The 23,206-nt window shown below is 34.7% G+C and overlaps 1 pseudogene; it reads right to left on the bottom strand.

The window, feature by feature from the left end:
* Positions 1 to 23,206, bottom strand: part of LOC134368509 (serine/threonine-protein phosphatase PP1-beta catalytic subunit-like) — a 39,483-nt pseudogene that overhangs the window by 8,231 nt on the left and 8,046 nt on the right.

Below are 23,206 nucleotides of genomic sequence, written 5' to 3' on the forward strand. Positions count from 1 at the left end.
TCCAAATATGCCAACATTTTACACAAATTAATTAATGAAATTATTATGTGCTTACCTTTATCAGGGACATCCGTGGGTCTCATAATTCTCCAAATCTGTTCCACAGATTGAAGATCTGGTGACAGTCCTATAAATGAAAAAATGAGATGCAGTCCTGACAGCTAAACAATTTTAAGTCACTCAAAAAGCATTTAATCATAAGTAGATTCACTATGTGAAAATAAAGTTACTTCAAGAGTTCCTTTTAATGATATCTCAAGTTCAACATTTTGAGTTACTATTAATCTCACTTTGATATGATAGGGAATTAATGATTATGTCATCTTCTCCATTTTTCCCTACCAGAGAAATGAAATTCCCTTATATTTCAAAAAATTTCCCATGGAAAGAGGCCCACCATTCTATCTTTCCAAGCATTCCCTGTCCTTCACAGGAACATACTCAATTGCAACCCTTCCTACCACTCTTGCTACTTCTTCCCATCTAATCTTAAACACTTTAACTTCCACGTTAAAATGCCTCACTTGGTCCCCTAAGACCTTCTTACATCCCACTCCAACATGCTCATTACCTTCAGGAACGCATGAACTATTGGTCAGAAGGATACACAAGAAGAAGCCCATAAAAAATTCTTTGCAATCTGTAAAGTGGTACATAAATATAAGCTTTTTCTCCTGTAGGCAACCCAAGTTTCATCTCAGGGAATGAAAGCTAATCATTCATATTCCATACTACCACATTTCTATTCTTAGCTATACTAATGGACAAGAACTAACATTCCTTAAATGTTTAATATCGGAAAACATGTTCCAATTAATAGAGCAAATTATGTTCTGTCAGAGAACAGTACATCTACCTTTTCAGTGTTTTGCCACTTTAATTCTCCCCATATATTGACAAAAAACTAATTTTCTTACACTGTTTCCATTAAATTACTTCCCAGTACAAAAAAACCAATATAGCAATTAAACTATTCAACAAACTCCTTTGCTCAGTATTTAAATCTCTATAATCTGATCTCGTCATTCCCCAACATGTACTTGACATTCTAGTTGGGCCTGTCCTTGCACATTCCCTAAACTAGACAACATACAAAGACTGTCAAGTCTGTTTCACATCTCCAAAGTCTATTTATCCTGTAAAATCCATGCCTCCATAAACATTTGACCAACAATTATCTCCTTTTCCTGACTTCTTATAATAATTATTGTCTCCAGAAGTACTCACATAATTATATCCCTTTTATTACTCAATTATCTGTTTCATGAATATGTTTTATCAATGGGTTTTTTAATTCTTCGAGACAACGAGATCATATACTATCTTATACAGATTGAACTGTGTCCCCCAAGTTTAAAGTCACTGAAGCTTCATCCCCATTGTATCTGTTGAGGGTGAGAAATCCTACTATGGTAATTGAAAAATGGGCCCTTCTTGAAGAGACGATTTGATCCTAAGGACCATGTCTACTGAATGGATTAATAATGGCGGTCATGGGATGGTTCTGAGGGCTTTAAAAGGAGAGCATGTGAGAGTCTCTCTGCTCTGCTATTTTATGTCATGTGAAATCCATACGCTACTGTACAGCCACAACCAAAGAACACCCTCACCAGATGTGTTCCTTGGACTCTAGTCATCCCAGACTCTGAAACTGTAAGCAATAAATTTCGTTTTCTTTCCAAATCACCCCGTTTCACGCATTTATGTTATAAGCAACAGAAATGGACTAATACAGTATCTATATATTTCCATGGCATCTAGCCAAGCGCTAGACACATATGTTAATTTTTTCAAGTGAACTTTTATATATTCATGCTAATTTCACAAATCATATAAAATAACTTACCATCCTACCAAAAAATTATTTTAGTACCAAAGCAGACATATTGTATGAAGCCTCAAACTCAATTATATTTGGATTCTGATGAAAAGTATTCAATATAGGCAGAAAGATAATGATCCTCTCATTTTTACTGAGAACAGGGGTATCTTTCTTTCAAAACTTGAAGCAAAGGCGAAGACATCTTTTCCAAACAAAACTCTAGTTATGCTCTTTATATGTGAAACTCTCTAAAGATAAATATTAAATGTTCATTATTTATAAATAATCATAAATTTCCAAGTATGAAAAGAGGTTTTAGCCATGTTTAAAACAGTTTTAATCACTTGAGTTCTCATACAAGTACTGCGTTGTTTCTCCATAGCATCTTAATTGTCATATTGTCATAGGTCTTTTCTGGTTTCCTTTTTATTATTATTTATTTATTTTTGGTGGCTGGCCAGTGCAAGGATCCAAACCTTTGACCTTGGTATTATGACACTGCTATCCAACCAACTGAGCTAACTGGCCAGCCCCTTCCTAGGTCTTTTCTGAATAATAAAAGCACAATAAGAAAAATCCATAAGGCAAATTTACTAGTCTACCTCCATGGAGAGAAGATCTTCTCATCCACAATGGCAGCTATAGGCAGACAGTTAAAACAATCAGTGAAGGTCGTCCACAATTTAATATTAAACCTTCGTTTGCCTAGAAAAAGAACAAGCAGAATAGAATAAATAAAAAACCCAAAATTGTTCTAATGAGTTCTCCATCTTATGATTGATTTCAATTTTCTTCTTTATACTTATGTAGCACTTTTTCCATAATGAATAATTGTAATTTGTATACGTTAAAAAAGTAATAAATAAAATAAATAAGAATAACAATAAAATAAACCTTTAATAAAGTTACAAAGACTTCAAAGATTGTGCTAGATGTGTTATAAAACAAATATATCAAACAATTTTGTCTTTTAAGATTAGCATAATATGGAAAATTTGAAACAATTGAACAGGCTACTAGTTCATTTTTTCCCTTCAGCATGTGCACCAGTTAAATACATGCCAATTAAGTAGACAGAAGTGAAAAGGGAGCCTCTGGAGACTGTCCATTGTAACTCTAATGCACTGAGTAACACAGTCTATAAACTTACTGCCAAGAAAAGAGAATTTCCAAGAGCTTAACTGTTATTCCCTTGTGAGTGAATTACAACTTGGCACTATATAACAAATATAAATAGAGACACAAAGGCTATAATTTTCCTATAGAGTAGCATAAATAGCTACAACAAAGACATCCTTAAGTTTTAATATCTTTTTGGAGTTACTTGATTGTCCTGAATTTGCAAAAAGTTGCAACTTCTAAGCCGGGGTTTTCCTATGCTTTTATGCTATAGCCCATCTCTTAATGAGTATGTATAACTCAAAGCACTGTTTATGAGCTGCTCTCCCATACATTATTTCATTTGATGTCATTTCTTTCCTCAAGGGTACTCATGCCCATATTTTATCCTTTAAGAATACACCTCTGTTTCTGATGTAGCTTTAGAAAGACGTAGGTTATAGTTTGATGTACTCTAGCCAAACTTCCTCTCTACTGGTCTGATTTAAACAATTCAAACCACACACTACATCTCGGAAATAAAAATGCAATATAAAATCAAATATAGAATCACTCTCATTTGAACATAAGCTACATGAGAATAGAGGTCATCTGTCTCATGTATTGCTGCATTCCCAGCACTTAGAATAGTGGCAGGCATATATAAAATGTCCTCCACATTTGTCAAATTATTATATGAATCAGGCAGATATGGGTTCAAATACGACTCTACCATACTGTAGGATGGAAATAAGCAAAAACAGACTTTAATGAGGAATTCAGCAATAAAAAATGAATTCACTTTGAAAATCATTGTAAGTGACTCTAAATTATAATTAACTAAACAAATAATCATTCCCATACTTATCTAACAAAACCAAAATATCAAATGTAGTAAGATTACTTAGTTATTGCACTTGGAAACACTGCTACACAGGAGCAAATCAGTGATTTCCTACTGATGAATAAAAATACAATAAAATATGGATATTCCAGAGTATTCATCACCCTTTCCTCTTTAGATTTGTAGGCATAAACTAAAATTCTAATAATAGACTTCAACTTTTAAAAAGTTTCACAGAAATTCTCAATAGTTTTTGTAACAGGGCTAATAAAGAGCTTCTTTCATATCACAAGAATGGTGACAGCTAAACCTTAATGGACACTCAAAAAACAGAAGCCACTGTCTATAGTGACCTCCATTGTCAGCTGGATATTTTTTTCCCCAGGTAAAAGAGGGCATCTTTATGCATGTAAACTGCCATCAATCTGAAACACCATGTCCAAGGAGATCCCAAGGAACCAACTTAATTAGTGACATGTATCCCAGTTTCAGGTCTTCTTCCTGGGCCTATGCCTGGTAGATCATATTTTCAAAATACTCTGAATTGAAAGAGCTCGTTTAAACCAGAAAATTATTAGGAAATGTTTCCATTAATCACTTTCTAAGTTTTCATTTTCACTTACATTCATCAGAGAATCCATAAATGCGATTGATGCTAACACACTCATGGTTTCCTCTCAAGAGAAAGAAGTTCTCGGGATATTTGGCTTAATAAGCCAATAGCAAACAAATGGTTTCCAATGACTGCTTTCCTCTATCCACATAATCTCCTAAGAAAAGATAGTTGGCTTCTGGTGGGAAACCTCCATACTCAAATAATCTCAGTAAATCTTTACATTGTCCACGAATATCTCCTAAAAACAGAAAAAAGTTAGTTTTAGAAAAATTGGTTAACTGTTGTCAGCGGCTTCTATGAAATGGTCACCAATGTTCATACCCTTGTATAATCCTTTCCCCTTGCATGCAGGCTACACCTAGCAACTTGCTTCTAACAAATAGGCTACAGCAAAAGTGAGATGGGCTGTCACTTCCAAGATTAGTTAACAAAAGAATGTGACTTCCACCTTGCTTACACTCTTACCTTCTTCCATGCGCACTGATGAAGCCAGCTGTCTTATGGAGAAGCCCATGTAGCAAAGAACTGAGGGAGGCCTCCAGCCAACCGCTCATTTGAAACTGAGGCCCACAGTCCATCAGCCCATAAGGAAGTGAATCCTTTCACAGTTGAGACTTCAGATGACAGCTGCTCCAGATCATACCTGGACTGGAGCCTTGAGAGAGACCCAGAACCAGAGTTCCCAGCTAGGCTGTGTCCAAGCTCCTGACCCACAAAAACTATGAGATGGTAAATTAATGTTGTTGGAAGCCACAGAGTTGTGGGGTAATTGGTTATACAACAATAGACAACTAATACATTATCTTATTATCTGGTAATTTAATTTAGGTCACTTTGTTATACTAAATAAGAAGAGAAATAGCAAGAACTTAGAAATATGTAGTATAAATAACTGCTATTACCTTCAGATTATTTCTATACTAAAACCTTTTAAAGAGTACCTTGAAAGAGTACTTCAAATCATTTTAAAGATCACCTATAAGTAACTACATTTGCTTTATTTACATTCATAGAAGAGACTGATCGTTTCCACAAAATTCGCAATTACTACCTGTTAATCCATTCAACAAACATTTACTTAGTTAGTAGCTTATTTGCTGGGCACTGTACAAAGAAGCACCAAGCACGTGATTTAATAAACCACATTTAGAAAGAGAATAAAAAGTATTTAAACAGCACACTAAGCACCTGCAGTTTACATGGTGTGAATGTGGATCGCTAAGAAACATGCAGGAGAAAGAAAATTTTTGCATGTAGCAAACTATCCTTGTTCTAGCAAAAGCTGACAGTAAGTCCACAAAAGCTATGTCATAGACACTAGTAACTACTACAAAGAATACCTGCATTATCAAACCAAAAGACAGATACATTATTTATATAATTTCCTAATGTTATGTGAATTAGAGAAAAATGTGACTTTCTAAGCAGCAATATTTCTAGTTACAAAAATGAGATCACTCAACTTAAGGTCATAAGTTTTTGCTTTTGGCTGAAAGCCACTGGAAGACTTAAAAGAACCCATACAAATTGCAAAGTAATGTGTCTTCAAAATAAGTTTAAATGATCATAACAAAGTAAGAAGACCACAGATATCGCCATATTGACTCCTAAAATTCTACACCTTTTTTTTTCTACCCAGTGTACTGGAATTCCCATTTCTCCACATCCTTGATAACACTAAATATCAATCTTTGACGTTTTTGTACTCTGACTAGAGCTGGGGACTTGTTTTAAATAGCATTTCACTGATAAGTAGTGAGTCTGCGGACCTTATGAATACCGGTCATCTGAATTTCTCCTAAGATTTGCCTGTCCCTATTTTTTGTTATTTTTCTATTATATTATCTTTTTCATTTATTTCTAAGAACTCATTATATATAAAGAATAGCAATCTTTTTTTCTGTTGTATATGTACCAAATATTTTATCTTTTTTTATGAAAGTTTACATTTTTATATTTTATTTAATAAAACCTATCAATCTGTCTTTTAAAAAAAATTAAAACATTTTACCTAAATTATCCTCAAGGTAAATATGGAAGGGAAAACATGATTCAGAGAGTTGTTTCCAGCTTTATCCATTTACGTACCACAGATTATCGCTGGTGCTTCCGATTCCAAAAGAACAGGCTGGCTGAGAAAGACCTCCCGAGACTTGATACATAAGCCCCGAACTTCCGCTTCAGTCGTCTGTACAATCTTTCCTGGACGACATCCTCGTACTGATAAACAGTGAATAAAATCATCAGTTCTCTAAAATTTACCCATAAAAGAACAACCCATAGGAAAGCATCATGCCCACATTATTAAGACCAGAAAAGTCACACAGGCAGCAAACTACCCTGTTGGATCCTATGGCTCACAGTGAACTTATTCTATGGCCTTGGGCTCCTGTCTCCACTGTTGCTGGTTCCTGATGACGCTCCTCGTCTGCTGCCAATGAAATACAGTTCTCTTCTTTGCTCTCCAGTGGCCAACCTGAGGTCCAGCAGGCCATGAGAGTTAAAAGTTTTCGGGGACAGCACCCCTGAATGTCTGGCCAACTTTCTCATCAAAACAAGTTTGCAACTCATACGAGGCCAGGATAGCATTACTAAGAACCAGCAGCTATGAAGAAAGGGAGATGAAAAAGTAGCTGCCAGTAGGTGATTTAGTTTCGCACATTTCCTTGGAATATCATCAGCAGTCCCAAGAATTTGAGATACTTTCTGATCAAATATAAAAATGGTGTGAGCTATTTATTAAACTCTAATTTATCACAGTATTCAAAATAGGGCATTATATTATGACCTCTAAAGGCTATTTAGATAAATCATTTTTCACGTAAATGAGCAATAAAATCCATAACATAATGTGGCTTTCAGTAACTTTAGAAATGGACGGGAGTGGAATAGTACATGGGGAGAGGCAAGTCCCTTATTTGCCCTATTGAACTGAACATATAATCATTTCCTCTCATCATCTCTACTGGCTCTTTCCCTTTATTTTTAAATATACTGCTAAGCTCTCATTCAATTGAAAAGGTATTTTAAAACAAACAAACAAACAAGAAAAAAACTATACTTCTATATACCCCTACTGTTTCCCACTTACAGTTTAGTCCATGCATTTCTCACTAAACATTGCTATGATTCCTTTGTCAGGTAAATGAGACAGGCTTAAAAAAAAAAATTCAGTCCCCCACATTCAAAAGCTATATATTCCATTAATCCCATTACATATAAAAGAGAAGACAGAGACAATGTCCTTTAGCAAATATCCTGGTTTATAAGACTATCCCTGAAATCAAAAACAATGATCAGTAGAACTGCCTTTATTATGGGGAACTTAGCATAGCTTCTACGTTACTAGCTCTCAAGCATTAATCACCTACTTCTTACGCACATTTGGATTTTTCTAAGACCAAAAAGGACACCCTGCCTTATATCTTGCATTAAGTATCTGGAATACTAGCTCAGATGCAGGAACAGGTCTTAATCTTCGCATTAGTTTTCAATGCGGAAAATTTAGGTTTAAGGGGAAAAGAGTATTGACCTTGAAGAATTAAAAATCTTTGGTTGCTTTCAGAGGACAAATACAAAGCTAAAAGTGATTATTCAGAAACATTTTATTAACTCAGTCAAGAAATATTTGAGAGCCTACCGTGTACTAGCTGTTCAGAGATAAAAGTAATGGACAAGACTTTAGGCTCTTATAAAATATTTCACAATTTATGTTGTGACTGTGTAGTAATAAAACACTAGGTTACCAAAATTTAGTTGTAACTTGATAGTAATTATTACTAAGTAAGTAAAAAAACAGTGTGGGTCACTTCAATGTGTGAATTTAAAGTGTCCAAATTACAGCGATGAATACGTTACCTCATATTTTATTTTCTCTGTAAATTATGTGTTTAATTTTGACCTCCCGAGTGAGTAATTGTGTAACTATGACTAACATTTTTACAGAGCTATAAAATGCTTTAATTTAAAAGTCATGCTAATCCACACAAACTAAAAATTTCCCAATAAACCAAAAACGCACTGCATAAAAACTTCTACTATTTCACTGATTCTAAGATGCACATTTTCCCCTAATTAAGTTCTGTCAAGTTGTGAGATATCTTGCAATTAATAGCTTCTTACAAATATAATTGGCAGTGGCTTTTTCTCTCTGGTTTGCACATACAATAAAAGTGCATTTCATAATCAATTACATCATAAGGGTTGATGAAATGCAATAAAAGAAGCTAAAGGTTCTTCCAAAGGTTAAACCTTTGACAAGTAACCAAATGTTAGAAATGAATCAGCCAGTGTCTGGGATAATAACGTAGGTGTCTCAAAGCAATCCTAGCTATCTTCCTATTCCCTTATGTACTCCCAGATTTCTAAGAGCACTTCAAATTTCTCACAGTCATCTGAATAAAGAAAGAAAACAGGGTGACCTGTAACATAGGGCAACTAGGTTGCTGTTACAATTTCGATGGGGGATACCAGTATTTGGATATATGAACCTAGACTTAATGCCACATTGAATTATGAAAATAATATAAATCTGCATTCTTCATTAGGTGCAAAGCACTTTCACATCAATGATTTCATTAAATCCTTTTGATATCCCAGGATTAGAAAGGGAAGTTTTCATCTCCACCTTACAATGATTGAAAGAGATTCAATAATTTGCACAAGATCACAGGGCCCAGGTTTTATAAGACTGGAGGGAATGAAAAGCAGCAGAGAAAGATTTAGAACCAAAGTCTTTGAACTCAAAGGCCACACTGTGCACTTCACCACATAAAATTTTTGGATTAAAAATATCCTGAAATATAAATTTCAGAATGTAATAATTCCAAGCCAACCCCACTGTACCAAATATCACTGTTCAGAAAATATTTTGAGATATTACATACACACAGCAACATATACTAACTCAACATGTATAAGTCAATGATTTTTTAGCTATGTTTATACTTGAGAAACCACCATCCAGATCAAGACAGAATGCTTCCTGCGACACCCTGAAGGAAGGGCCCTAACCAATGATAGTAATGACCAACGATATACAGTTCTCTTATTTCTTCCACTACAGATTAATTGGAACTGTTTTTGAACTTTAGATAAATAGAAACATACAGTATATACTCTTTTGCTCATTATTATTATTATTATTATTATTATTATTATTGTTATTGTTATACCTGAGATCCATCGTGTAATTGTGTTTAGCAATCATTTGAAGTATTCCAATTTAGGAATATACCATAATATATTTATCTATTCCATTTGGGTCATTTCCAGTTGGAGGCTATTACGAATATTATGAATATTCATGCACATTTCTCGAATATGTATATAAAACGAGTACAATTGCTGGATCACAGAGAAGGCTTATTTAAGTAGTAGACACCACCAAAAAGTTTCCCAAAGTGGTTCCAACAATTTAAAATCCCACCAACACTGTTGCTACACATCTTGGCCAACACTGCGTATTATCGGTATCTTTAATTTGCTATTTTGCTGGGTGTCATTTTAATTTGCATTCTTCTGATAACTAAGGTCGCTGAGTACCTTCTGATATGCTTAATATTAAGGCCATTTGGATATGCTTTTTTGAAAAAGTTCATTTAAATTTTTTGTTCATTCTTATTAAAACTGGATTGTGTTTTCCATCTCTTAGTGCTGTTATTGATGAACAGAAGTTCTTTAATGAATATAAATTTAAAACGGTATTAAATTAATGAATATTTTCTTTTTTGGTTAGTGCTTTTTGCATCTTGTTCAAGAAATCTTTGCCTTTTCTAAGGAAATTTTCTTCTTTCCTTCTAGATACTTTATTATTTTAGCCCATTTCATTCTATAATCCACCACAAATAAATTTTGTGTATGGTTTGAAGTTAAGGTTCAGGTTCATTTTTATTCACACAGATATCCAATTGATTCAGCACCATTTATCACCCTTTCCCACAGTGAGCTGCAGCATTAGCTTTGTAGAAAAATCAGGTGACCCTACTTGAAAGGGTCTGTTTCTGAACACCACACAGTCCACTGCTCTGTTTGTCTATGTTTACATCAGTACCACTGTCTTAGTTACTGTAGCTTTTTATAAAGAGTCAATTTCTGGTAATATAAACATTTTAATTTTTATCTTTAAAATTCTCTTGGGTAATCTAGGCCCTTCAGCATTTTCGAGTATATTTTAAAACTAGCATGTGTCTATCTCCTTTCCTGCCCCCAAGACTTGTGGGGGTTTTAATTGGGAATGAATAGGTAAGTCAAGGAATAATTGACATTTTAACAATTTTAAGTCTTCCAAATCCATGAACATGATAACCTTCCTTTTATTTAAGCTGTCATTTATTTCTCCCAGCAATGTTTTGTAGTTTTTAGTGGGGCGATCTTGCCCCTTTTTTATTAAATTGATGGGGAAGGGCTGCTACTGTAAATGTTTTCTTCTTTCACTTTCCAATTGTTTGATGTTATTACAGTAGACTCGTGAACAACTCAGGGGTTAGGGTCACCAATCCCATCCCCACATAGTCAAAAACCCACATAGATCTTTTGACCCCCCCCCCAAAAAAAAACTTAACTACTCACAGCCTACTGCTAACTGGAAGCTTTACCAATACATAGTTGGTTAACACATATTTTGCATTCTATATTTTGTATTATATACTGTATTATTTTTTCTCTTTTTAATACTGTATTCTTTTAATAAAGTAAGCTAGAGAAAAGAAAACATTATTAAGAGAAAATCATAGGGAAGAGAAAACTGCAAGAGATTACTTTTTACTAAGACAGGCAATTTACTGGTGAGATGAACTGCTCACTCAGAGATGAAAAGCACATGGCAACACTTGAGCTCTGCAACACTTGAGCTCAGCACCACGTCATCACACCATAATAGGCTACAAAATTATTACAGTAGCACAGTATGTACTACAGTTCACTTTATGCAGTTATGATTTATTACTGAATCTTTGTTTGTTTACATTTCTCTGGATTCAGAATGGCACCAGGTACAGTTTATAAATGTGTAAGTTTTGAAAATTTTTAACTTTTTATAATAGATTTGTATAAATTTTATGGTAGTAAATGTTAAAATAGAATTATCTACATACATTCTATGCAGTCATGACATAGCTAACTTTTTCTTAATTTTTTTGATATTTCTGAATATGCAGTTTGTGAGTTTTTAAAAACTGTCACAAACCCGGATATATTTATTGGAAAAAAAAAGTATGAATGGACTCAGGCACTTCAAACCCATGTTGTGCAAGGGTCAACTGTATACAGAAGTATAACTGATTTTTGTATACTGACTTTTTACCCTATTGTAATAGCTTGTAGATTTCTTTGGATTTTCCAAGTGTACAATCATATCATCTTCAAAAACAGTTTGTTTTTTTTTTTCTAATACTTTTAACTTTTATTTTTCTACTTCATTGAAATTGGCCAGGACCTCCAGGATGATGATGAATGGAAGTGGTGCTACTGGTGTTCCTGAATTGGGGGGAAAAGGCATTCAGTACTTCACCACTAAGTTTGATAGCTACAGTTTTGTACATTTCATCATCTTGAGAAAAACTGGCCTCTGGAAGAATTTTTATCATGAAGTGGTGTTAAATTTACCAAATTCTCATCTATTGAAATAATCACGTTTCCCCCCACCCCCTTTATTCTGTTTATATGATTTATCTTGAATGATTTCTGAGTGTTAGGCTAACCTTGGATTCCTAGAATAAACACCAACAGTTTTGACTTACCATTTTTCTTATACCAGGGTACTTCAATAAGTTTGCAGGGAAATAGAATTAAAATACAAATCTTCCCATGAGCTTTCTGAAGTACCCTCATATATACCAGGACTCAATTTGCTAATATTTTGCTCAGAACTTTTGTGGCTGTATTCATGAGGGGTATTGGTCAGGGATTTCCTTTCCTTGTTATTTATTCATCAGATTTTGGTATACGGGTTTTGCTGGCTTCATAAAACAAGTTGGGAAGTGTTACCTTTTTCCTATTTTCTTAAGAGACTGTATAAAACTGGCATAACGTCTTTAAATGTTTACAGTCACCAGTGAAACCATCTAGGCCTCGAATTTTCCTATTAAGAAGTACTTCAAGTACAAAAAGATATAACCATTTAACAGATACAACTATTCAGATTTTCTATTTTTTGTGTCGGTTTAGCCAAAATGAATTTTTCAACTAAATTGTCAAATTTATTAACATTAAGTCACTTATAATATTTTATTGTCCTTTAAAAAACATACATGCAGAACTTTTCCCTGAACCACTTGAGAAGAGCTTGCACGCATCATGCTCTTTTACCCCTTAATACATCAGTATATACTTCCCAAACCTTCTCTAACATAGCCACAATATAAGTTACCAGATTCAGGGAATTTAACATTAATACAAATCCTTAAAGAATATACTATAATTTTATGAACTGTCCTAATCATGTCCTCTATAGCGTTTTCCTTCCCTCGACTACAAATCAATCCAGGATTACATTTTGCATTTACTTGTTCCATCTCTTTAGTCTCCTTTATCTTTCCTGATATTGGTAAATTGTTTTCTATTTTTGTTGTTGTTTAATCAGTCTTTCTAGAACGTTTTTGAATCAGTCTTTCTAGAAGGTTATGAATTATACTAAGCTTTGCAATTATTTCATTTTAAAAAATCATACGTCTACTTTTTATTTCATTGATTTGATTTTGCCTTTATTTCATTTTTTTCTATTTTATTATAATTTGCTTATTCCTCTATTGTCTTAAAATAGAACTTTCCATTTTATTTTTACTCATATACACATTTAAAGCTATATATAACCTAAGCATTACTTTTTAGCTGCAACTGCACAAGTTTTGACATATTTTTATTATTTAGTTCAATACGTTTTACAATTTTTGTTGCTATTTCTTTTTCGACGCATGAGATATTTAAAAGAATATTAATTTGCACCTACTTGAGGATTTTTCAGTTATGTTATTGATTTCTAGCTGATTACCACTGACGTCAATTTATCTGTGATTTCATTTCTTTCAAATTACTGAAATTTGCTCTATGGTACAGCATATGGTATATTTTAGTAGCTGTTGCATGCATACTTGCAAAGGATGTATATCCTGAAGTTGCTGGGTGAAGTGTTCTGTGTGTGTTACCCAGGTCAGGCTGGCTGTGTTGTTCAAATCTATATCCTTGTTTTTTTCCTGCATGTTCTACTAGTTACTTAGAGAGGTACATTAATCTATTACGGTTGTGGTTTTGTCAGTTTTAATCTCGTAGTTCTGTCTTTTGTTCCTTTTTGTGTTTTAGACCCGTATTATTAGATACATAAAAAAAAAAAATTAGCATTATCTTTTGGTTGAATTTATCCTTTCAGCATCATACAATACCTTTCTTTATCTCTAGTGATATTTCTTGCCTTACTGTTTTTTCCAGCGTAAGTATAGCCAACCCAGGTTTCATTTTTTTTAATATGTGCATGATACTCCCCCACCCCTTTTTTTAACTTACTCACCTGTGTCCTTCAATTTAAAATATGTCCCCTGTAAACAGTTATGTGGTTGGGTCTTCTATGCTTTGTCTTCATTTCAATGTTTGCGCTTTTACATTTACTATACTTACTGGCAGTTGCATTTAAGTCTACCATTCTGTCATTTGTTTTGTTTGTCCCATCTGTTCTGTACTCCTTTATTTCTCTCTTGTTGAACTGCTTTGGGGTAATCAATTATATTTTATTATCCCATTTTCTCCTCTCCTAGCTTTTTAGCTATATATTCTTTTATTTTTCACTTAGTGTTAAACTAGAGATTACAAGTGCACTTTTGACTTATTACCACTCCACAGCCTTTTGCTCTACAGTTGTCATATATTCTTTCCACATATTTTAAACCCCACCAGCCACAGATACTATTTTAAACAGTCAGAATTAATTTATATTTATTCACATTTATCCTTACAGTCATTCAATACTTTCTGTAGGGCTTTGCTTTTATCTGGCATCATTTTCTTTCAACATGAAGAACCTCCTTTAGTATTTTCTACAGCCAGTCTATTCACAATATATTTTCTCAGCTTCAGCCTGTCTTTATTTTGTTTTCACTCTTGTTGACTTTGTTCACTGGATTAAGAATACTAGGTTAGCATTATTTTTTTTTCCTTTCAGCACTTGAAAGAGGTCATTGCATTGTCTTCCGGCTTCCACAGTTTCAGGAGAGAGATCAGCCATTATTTTTACTATTGTTTCCTGAAGGTAATGACTTCTTTCTTCTGGCACCTTTAAGATTTTCTCTTTCTCTTTGATTTTTAGCAGTTAAGTCTATAATGGGTTTTAATACATTTTCCTGTGTATTTACCCTGCTTGGATTTCACAAAGCTTTTTAAATCTGTGTTTTGATATCTTTCTCGGTTTGGGAAAATTATGGGTCAATATTTCTTCTATCCCATTGTATATCTCCTGTCTTTCTGGGACTCCTATTATACAAGTTAGACATTTCCACTGTCTCTCAGGTCTCTCATGTTTTTTCTTTATTTTCTCTCCATTTTTTCCTCCCTCAGCACTAGATACCTACTAAACTCTTTTTTTCTTTTTCTTTTTCCTTCTTGGTTTCTGATCGGTTCAGTTCTGTTAGCATGCCCCATAATATTTTGCTGCGTGAAATACTAGATTATGGATGAAAAAATTAATAAAGATCTAGATGACATTTTCCTCCTAAGAGGGCTGCTTCCTTTCAGCAACAGAACAGAAATGACTTGCCCGCATTTTCTTGAGGGCTGGTCTATTTCAGTTTTGCCCTCCATCTTAGGAAGTGGCCATGATGAGGTCTTGAAGCTAAACTCAGGGTGTGATAAGGCCCCTCTAGCTTCATAGGGTTTGAGCTTCAACTTGAGACTCTCTGGTACGAGGGCAATGCTGAAATGTCTGCTCTGTTCTTCAGCTTTCCAGCTGTTTCCTACTGAGTTTCTTAGAATCTTCTCTTGCACGTGTGTACGTCTGAAGCCAGTCAATGACTTTAAAGAGACCTGACTGCAGATTTTAAGTTTAGATTCTATGTGGTTCCCTCCTCTCCTGGACTTTGGTTTCAAACCACTTTAGCGGCCCCAGACTTCCACCTTCCCTCCTTAGCACAGTTAGACTGTCAGTTTCTTTTTGGGATTTATTCCCTTATGCCACAAACTAAGAAATGCCTCCAGGAAAATAGCCAGGGTGACTAGTGAGCTCATATTGTGTGCTTCCCTTCTGCTCAAGATCAAACCCCTTGATAAATTTGTGTTGCTTGCTCTTCCGCATTGGAAAGGCTCCTGAAGTAGAACAGTGAGGTACAAAAAATGTGAATTATTGGGTATACGCTTGAAATTTAGATGATTATCTAAAGAATTTTAATGAATACCTTGCCCAGGACTAGGCACCATGGGTCCTAACCCCATTAATTTACCTGACTTAGTCACAAAACTCTGTGGGATTGCCAAGGTTTCCTGACTCCTAGTACGGTAATCTTTCTACACAATGTTGTTTACATTAGAAAGGTGGAAAAACCACACCCCCATTCAGTGAACTAAGGCCTAAAGGTCAAATGTGGCCCAGTGCCAGTTTTTGCATTGCTTGTGATTTAAGAATAATTTTTACATTTTTCACATGATTGGGAAAAAGCAAAACAAAAGAAGAACAATACTTGTAACACATAAAAGTTACATACAATTCAAATTTTAGTGTCCATAAAGAGTTCTACTGGAACACAAGCATTCTCATTCATTTCTGTGTTATCAATGGGCACTTTCATGCTACCATGGCTGTAGAGTACTTGTGACACAGAGCACATGTTCACACTGCTTCTCAGCATACTACAAATTGCCAAGATGCAGTTATACTCTCACAGTATATTGAGTGTCATGCATTTTTCTGTACTGCAACATTTTATTTTTATTACCCCTGCATATTCATGTCAAAGCAAGAAACGCAAACTTTGAATGTTGTGCTTTTAAGACAAAATGGAATGCCGATTATTTTGTTATTTAATTGGAGGTTAAGCATTATGTTTATTATGCAACAACACTATAGCTGTGCTAAAAGAATATAATATATATTGACATTATCAGACTAAGCACTCTTCACAACATTTCTACTTCACAGGAATGCAATGGTTGGAAAATTTTTTTTAATTTAAAATGGAATATCATCACAGCAGAATTTCCTCATAAAAATAAAAACTTTTTAAAGACTATTAGCCTTTCTGTAAGAACGGTGCTTGAATAGTTGGGAACAAAATTAATAAACAATTAAAAATAAGACAAATAATTCTGAATGGTTTTCCTCGGTTCTTGGTAAGTTGACACATATTACCAATACTTCTAGGTGGTTGTTTATTAGAGGAGCCGATGCTGAATCTTAAGCAAATGGAACATTAGCCTCTATGAATAGTATTTGTAGAACTACAGGGAAGAATATTTTCAAAGCTGAGTAAAACTAACTCAGTACAACGTGAAGTGGAATTTGCTAAGACATGTTACAACTGATGGTGGAGAAAATACACATGGAGCAGAAAAAGATATAGTTGACAAATTTTTAAAAGTTTGTGAAAATGTATAAGGTGTTTAAAGTCTATGGTGCAGTTACTCTGTGGAAAAATATCTTAATCTATCACGTGTCACTGAACCAGTAGTATCAACGGTGGGCTTCATTTGCTCTCATGAATGCAACCATTTTCAGTTTTGTGAATATTTGTCATAAAATAAAAGCTGACCATCCCCACCACACAGTTCGGTGGCTTCGCAGCAAAAGTTTGTTGTGATTTTTATGTGCTCAGGGCTGATACTGAGATTTTTCTTAATGAGAAGAATCATCCTCAGTCACTTTTACCAAACACAGAATAGGGTAGAAATTAGATTTTGTTGCGAAACTGACGTTTCTTCATGAGTTCAACCACAAACTGTAAGGAAGCAAAAGCAACTTATAAGTGAAACTGACATTGCCCCTAAGTCATTTTGACAACTAATACTGTTCGAATCACAAGCAAGCTGCTGTATACATTTCCCATGCTGCAACAGGTTAAAACAAGTAAGGTCTTCATTCCCACACATATTTGCAGCAGATATGTTTTTCAAGCTCAAACTATAGCATTCTTCAGACGTTGATTCAAGGTCAGAAGAGATGTGCACGTACCAAATCCATTAACTGTGCACTTGAGGAGCTTCCACCTAACCCTCTACTGAAAGTGAGTAATTTGCAATGTAAGGACATGCTAAAAGGTAAATAAGGCACAATTCTATAAATACTCTCCAAGTGATGAGTATGCTCAACTGCAGTCATTTACTTGTGGACTGATATTCGCCTCTGACAGCACCTATCTGTATGAAAAGAGACCTTCAAAGACGAAATACATGAAAGCTCATTACAGACGAGCATCAACAGATGATCACTTGTGATCAGTTTTGATGACAGAGAACACTGAGCATTGAACCACAATTAAGGAAAATGTTATCCTCTCCCCAAAGAATTCCATTCTTCTCATGATTAAAGAAAACTGCCTTCAACCATTATACTTCAAATTTTGTATTTGTTTAAAAATTATTCCAATGCAGGTTTGTCTTTTAAATTTCAAAGGGTATATGATATGTTTCTGTATCTGTGTGTATGTGTGTGTATCCTAAATTTTAACTTTCACTAACTGTAGTGGATTGAATTATGTCCCCCAAAACTCACTGAAATTTGAAGTGTTTCCCCAAAGGTTTATGTATCAGAAACTTAGCCCTCACTGGGACTGTTAAGAAGGTGAGAAATCCTATTATGGTAATTGAAAGGTGGAGCCTTGAAGGGGTGATTGGATTGTAGGACCGTGCAGTAGTGAATGGATTAAAAATGGTGGTCAGGGGTGTGGGTCTGAGGGCTTTAAAGGAAGGGAAGAGTCAGTCTGTCTCTCTCTCTGCTCTCTCTGTTTCCACCATCTTGCAATGTAAGACCTCTCGGTCACTGTCGCCACCAGCAAACGGACTATGGACTTCCCAGCCTCAAAAACTGTAAGGAATAAATTTCGTTTTCTTTATAGATTACCCAGTTACAAGCATTTTGTTATAAGCAATGGAAACGGAATAATACACTAACCATCTGCTTTCTCCAGCAAGTTCTTATTTATAACCACCTTCTCTAAACAGAAAGGATGACAAGAAAAAAGAACTTATTCCAACACCTATGCACATCTGCCTCATGAAATCATAGTAATCTTCATTAAGATTGATATTTTAACTCCCACTTCCTCTACCCTCCCACCCCCAAGATTCACTCAAGGTTACATACTCATTAATGGCAAAGTTAAATTAAATCTAGATTTCCTAAAAAATTTTTCTGGCAATTTTCCCATATTTAGAATGAAAGTCTGCCTTTAAGCAACAAGAAGAAAAGTAAAATTTTTACAATTGGCTAAAATGTTGAATTTTCATTTTCACTGAAAGAATTCGGCAGCTGCCATACTTTCAATACATCTTACGTCTCCCTAATAGAAATAATTAATGTAGATTCAGAGCCCATAGATCACCTTGAGGAGCTATGTATATAATATCTCAGATTATCTGTAATACTTGTGTATGTACATGAATATTTTTTCTGAAAAGGCCGATGGTTTTCCTGAATTCTCAAAGGGTCTGTGATTCACCATAAGTAAATAATCATTCCAAGTATACTGGTAAACAACCAGTACAATTGAGAAAAGAGTTTAAATGTAACAGGTGAAGGCTAAACATTTCAGGATTAGAGGAAGGAATGTCCTAACCCTAAAGGATGAGATTTTTTTTTTCTTTTTTTTTTACTGTGTTGACATTTGCATTGATGGTGCAAAAGCAATGGTGAGCAAAAGTAGTGGTATGTTGGGCCGGCCCCGTGGATCACTCGGGCAATTGTGGAGCTGGCAGCCCCGAGGCCCCGGGTTTAGATCCTATATATGGATGGCTGGTGCACTCACTGGCTGAGCGAAGTGCGGAGGACACCGAGCCAAGGGTTATGATCCCCTTACCGGTCAAAAAAAAAAAAGTGGTGGTACCTTAACACATATCGTCAGTGGTACCAAACTGTATGGGTAGTCACACAATGTTCACTATTACACCATTGCAGAGAAACAAAAAAAAAAAGCCAGCTTCACTTAAGAATGTCCTTGATGAAGAGAGAAAATCAATTTTATTCAGTCTCCACCCTTGAATACATATCTTTTTAATACTCTATACGATGAAGTGGAAAGTCCCCATAAAGCACTTGTGCTGCATACCAAAGTACAATGGTTGTCTCAAGGAAAAGCACTCACGTGAGTGTTTTAGTTCCAAGCTGATCTGGCCACTTTGTCCCACAGAACACCTTTTTTATTGAAAACCACAACTGACAAACTATGGTTATCCAGACTTAGATAATTTAAAGATACCCTGGAAAATGAACAAAGTAAGCCTGTCATATCAATAAAAACAACTGATAGCATTTACTGCCAAAGATAAAATTTAACATTTAAAAGAAATTAAGATTTTTGAAACCTTGTATCTAGCGCCATGAACCTATTATCTTCTCCATACTTAATGACTCTTCGGATGAGATCTTGTAATATTAACAAATATGATTTTTTGGATATATTGTATAATAAGATGCATCAACATTTGGACATCTGCATAATTCAGCCAAGCCCGTATTTTCCAAATGACTGATGCATGCCACAAAGTCATATGTAAAATCCACTTAAAGTACAAGAAAGATCAATGGATTGTAATGAAAGAACAAAAAAATTTCTGGTATCACTTCAGATTCTACATTGCAACCAACTCAAAAAAAATTCCATTTGCCTCTTTTTGGTATAATAGAGAATACCTACAATCATCTAAAAAGCCTATTAAAATACTCCTGCCTTTTTCAACTATATATCTGTATGAACAGACTTTCTTCATGTACTTCAACCAAAACAAGGTATCAAAACAGATGAAGCAAAGTGGAGATAAGAATTCAGCTGTCTTTTATGAAAAATAATAAAAAAAATATTTGCATAAATGTAAAACAATGGCACTTTTCTAACTTTTTTGTTTTAGAAAAGTTAATTTTTCATAAAAGCATAATTTATGCTAAAATGTAATGTTACTTTAAATGAATTAAATCGATATGTTTAAGTTCTCAGTTTTAATTTTTAACAGCATAGATAAACTCACGTAAATAAAAGCTCTGACCTCAATTCTTTAATAATTTTTTTTATTGTGGTTAAATATATTGAACACAAGAATTGCCCTCTATTCTTTTTGAAAAGTATGGGGAAGTTGATTGTAAAGGGGTCCCAAGACTCAAAGTTTGAGATCCACTTCCCCTAGTCCCTAGCCAAGTCCCTAGCCAAAGAAAGCATGCAACACATCTCCTAAAATCACTTTTCATCATGTTGTTGTGCCTAGAAACCTCTCCCTGTCAGCACCAACAGTGGTATGTCAAACCAGACAATAAACTCTGGATAATGGGAACAGGAACAAAATTTTCTTATGTACTTACATATGAATGAAAATGGTGGTTGTATACAATAAACACAAAGGCTCTGCAAAAAAGAGCCTTCTCAAAGATTAGTATGGGGAAGGTCCAGTGCTCAGCAGCATAAAGAGCCCTCTATTACCTACTTCGTAGCTCAGGTTTGCACTAAGCAATAATGACAGCTAACATTTTCTGAGCTTTTATGTGCCAAGAATTACTTGAAATAATTTACCTTTTTAATCCTTACAGAAACATTATGAAGTAGGCACTTACTATGATCCCCAATATGCAAAAGAAACGGGCAGAGCTGAAATTAAAACACACACAGAACCCGTATCCTTAACCCATTATACAACATGAACTCTCACTGTAGCAATACTTACGGATGTTTCCTGAGTAAGCACTTAATTGAGTAAATACCTGATATCATTCAGGATTCACATAACTATTGAAGTTTGGGTCTAAAATTCATAATATCTATTCCTTCCTGTCATAAACTCTAATTTAATCTAGTGTTTCTCACTGACATTTGCAAATTCCTCACTAAGAAGTCTGCTCCTTTTCTGTCACTACTTTGGCTCAATTATTTGATAAATACACAACACAGACAAAACCTACAAGCACCTATTGAAATACCTTCTCAATTTAATATTGATAAAATTTTAATGAGCTATTATAACTGCTAGATATGTAACATTAGACAAAGCTATGCAATATCAGACACTTTTAAACTTCTTTATTATAAAAAGTATTAACTTTTGATTTCTCTAAATCTTGAAAATAGGAGGTAAGATTGGGGGGAAGTTTAAAATTACTTAAATACTCAAAGCAAGAAAGTGTTTGGGTCACCCTGTAAACTGACCAGGTGGGAACTTCTGCTGCTCAGAGAAATTCTGATTAACATTCTTGAAATGAAATTCCTTTATGGTAAAACAATCTGTGAACAAGATGTGTCAAAAACACCAAATTACATAGTGTGGGCATGCATCAAGAACCAAAGGCAACATTCCCTCCATGTTGTGCATGTAACATACACACTTCTACCTGTCCTTGCACAGATGCAGGTAAATTTGGGAAGGGAGTGGGTGGGTTGAGGCCAGTGATTTTCAGGAAGGTTATGCACACCCTCGTTAATCACTGTGCTACACACATAAGTGCAGAGGCAGAATAAAGGACAACTACCACTGACCTATTTTCTATTGCCTGACAAGTACACATCTAGACCAAGGATTCACTACCTCTATCAAACCAGGAAAAAATTGCCTACTGCTTATTTATACTTACTACTTGTTATTTATACTTATTTAACTTCAGAATAAGTTTCTATACTTTAGTCTTCTACTTCTATTTAAAGAACGAACTCTGTCTCCATTATAATATTTTCACCTTGTCAATCATATGGAAAATTTCTGTTATAGATTGTTATTTTAGAGAACATGGTTTAAAAAATTACATTTTATCTACAATAACCACAACTTCAGAGGTGACCTGATTCAATCTTGGAAGTAAGGTGGTGTTGTGTAGGGAGAAAGTAGAGTTGTGACCTTGATCTCTTTCCCCTTCCTACCATCACTGATCCTCTTTTTCTGGGAAGAATAAGCCTTGAAATGCCTATTTACAGCTTCCCGAGAAGGAGTGGTCGCAGACTGAGGGTATAAGTTTGTATCCAATCAAAACTAAATCCTAGAAGACTCACTGGGAGTCCTTCCACCACTACCACACCATTAAGCCTACTGACATTAATGAACCATTCTTCCCTTTGCCCCCCTACATCCCAAGACTTCCAGGATAACCTTGGTTTCAGAAATAGTGCGATTTTGGTCAATATTTCTAAATATCTTGACATTCCTATATTATTCTACGTCTGTTAGAATTGTTTGAGAATGCATGCCATTAGAATGCATACTGTTAAATGATAAATGTGGAGAATAAGATATGAGAGGAAAAAACCTAATAGATATAATTTACTCTCTTACTCACTAATCCTAAATCTTAATGTAGCCCTGTCTCTACACTCAAATTTAAATAGATGTCTAAATCCCAATGACTCTTATCTTGGATTTAGACATTTACCAAAAAAAGTCTATTTCTGCATTCAGAAAGCAAAATAAAAACAGCCCTTTGTGGGATTACTCAGTTGTTTAGAGCACAGTGTCCACAACCCTAAGGCCAAGGGTTCAGATCCCCAGCACCAGTCAACCTACCACCCCCAAACATAACACCTCTGGGCTACTTCAAACTGTTTCCCTCACTTGATGGAACTAATTACTAATTGATGAAAAAACATTCTCCAAATCAGTTAAATAATATGCCACCACCTTTATGCCTGCCTCCTCTACCCTCTCAGCCGGAAGAATCAAGAAAAGAGAT

The sequence above is a fragment of the Cynocephalus volans genome, chromosome X, assembly GCF_027409185.1.
Source record: "Cynocephalus volans isolate mCynVol1 chromosome X, mCynVol1.pri, whole genome shotgun sequence".
Lineage (NCBI taxonomy): Eukaryota > Metazoa > Chordata > Mammalia > Dermoptera > Cynocephalidae > Cynocephalus > Cynocephalus volans.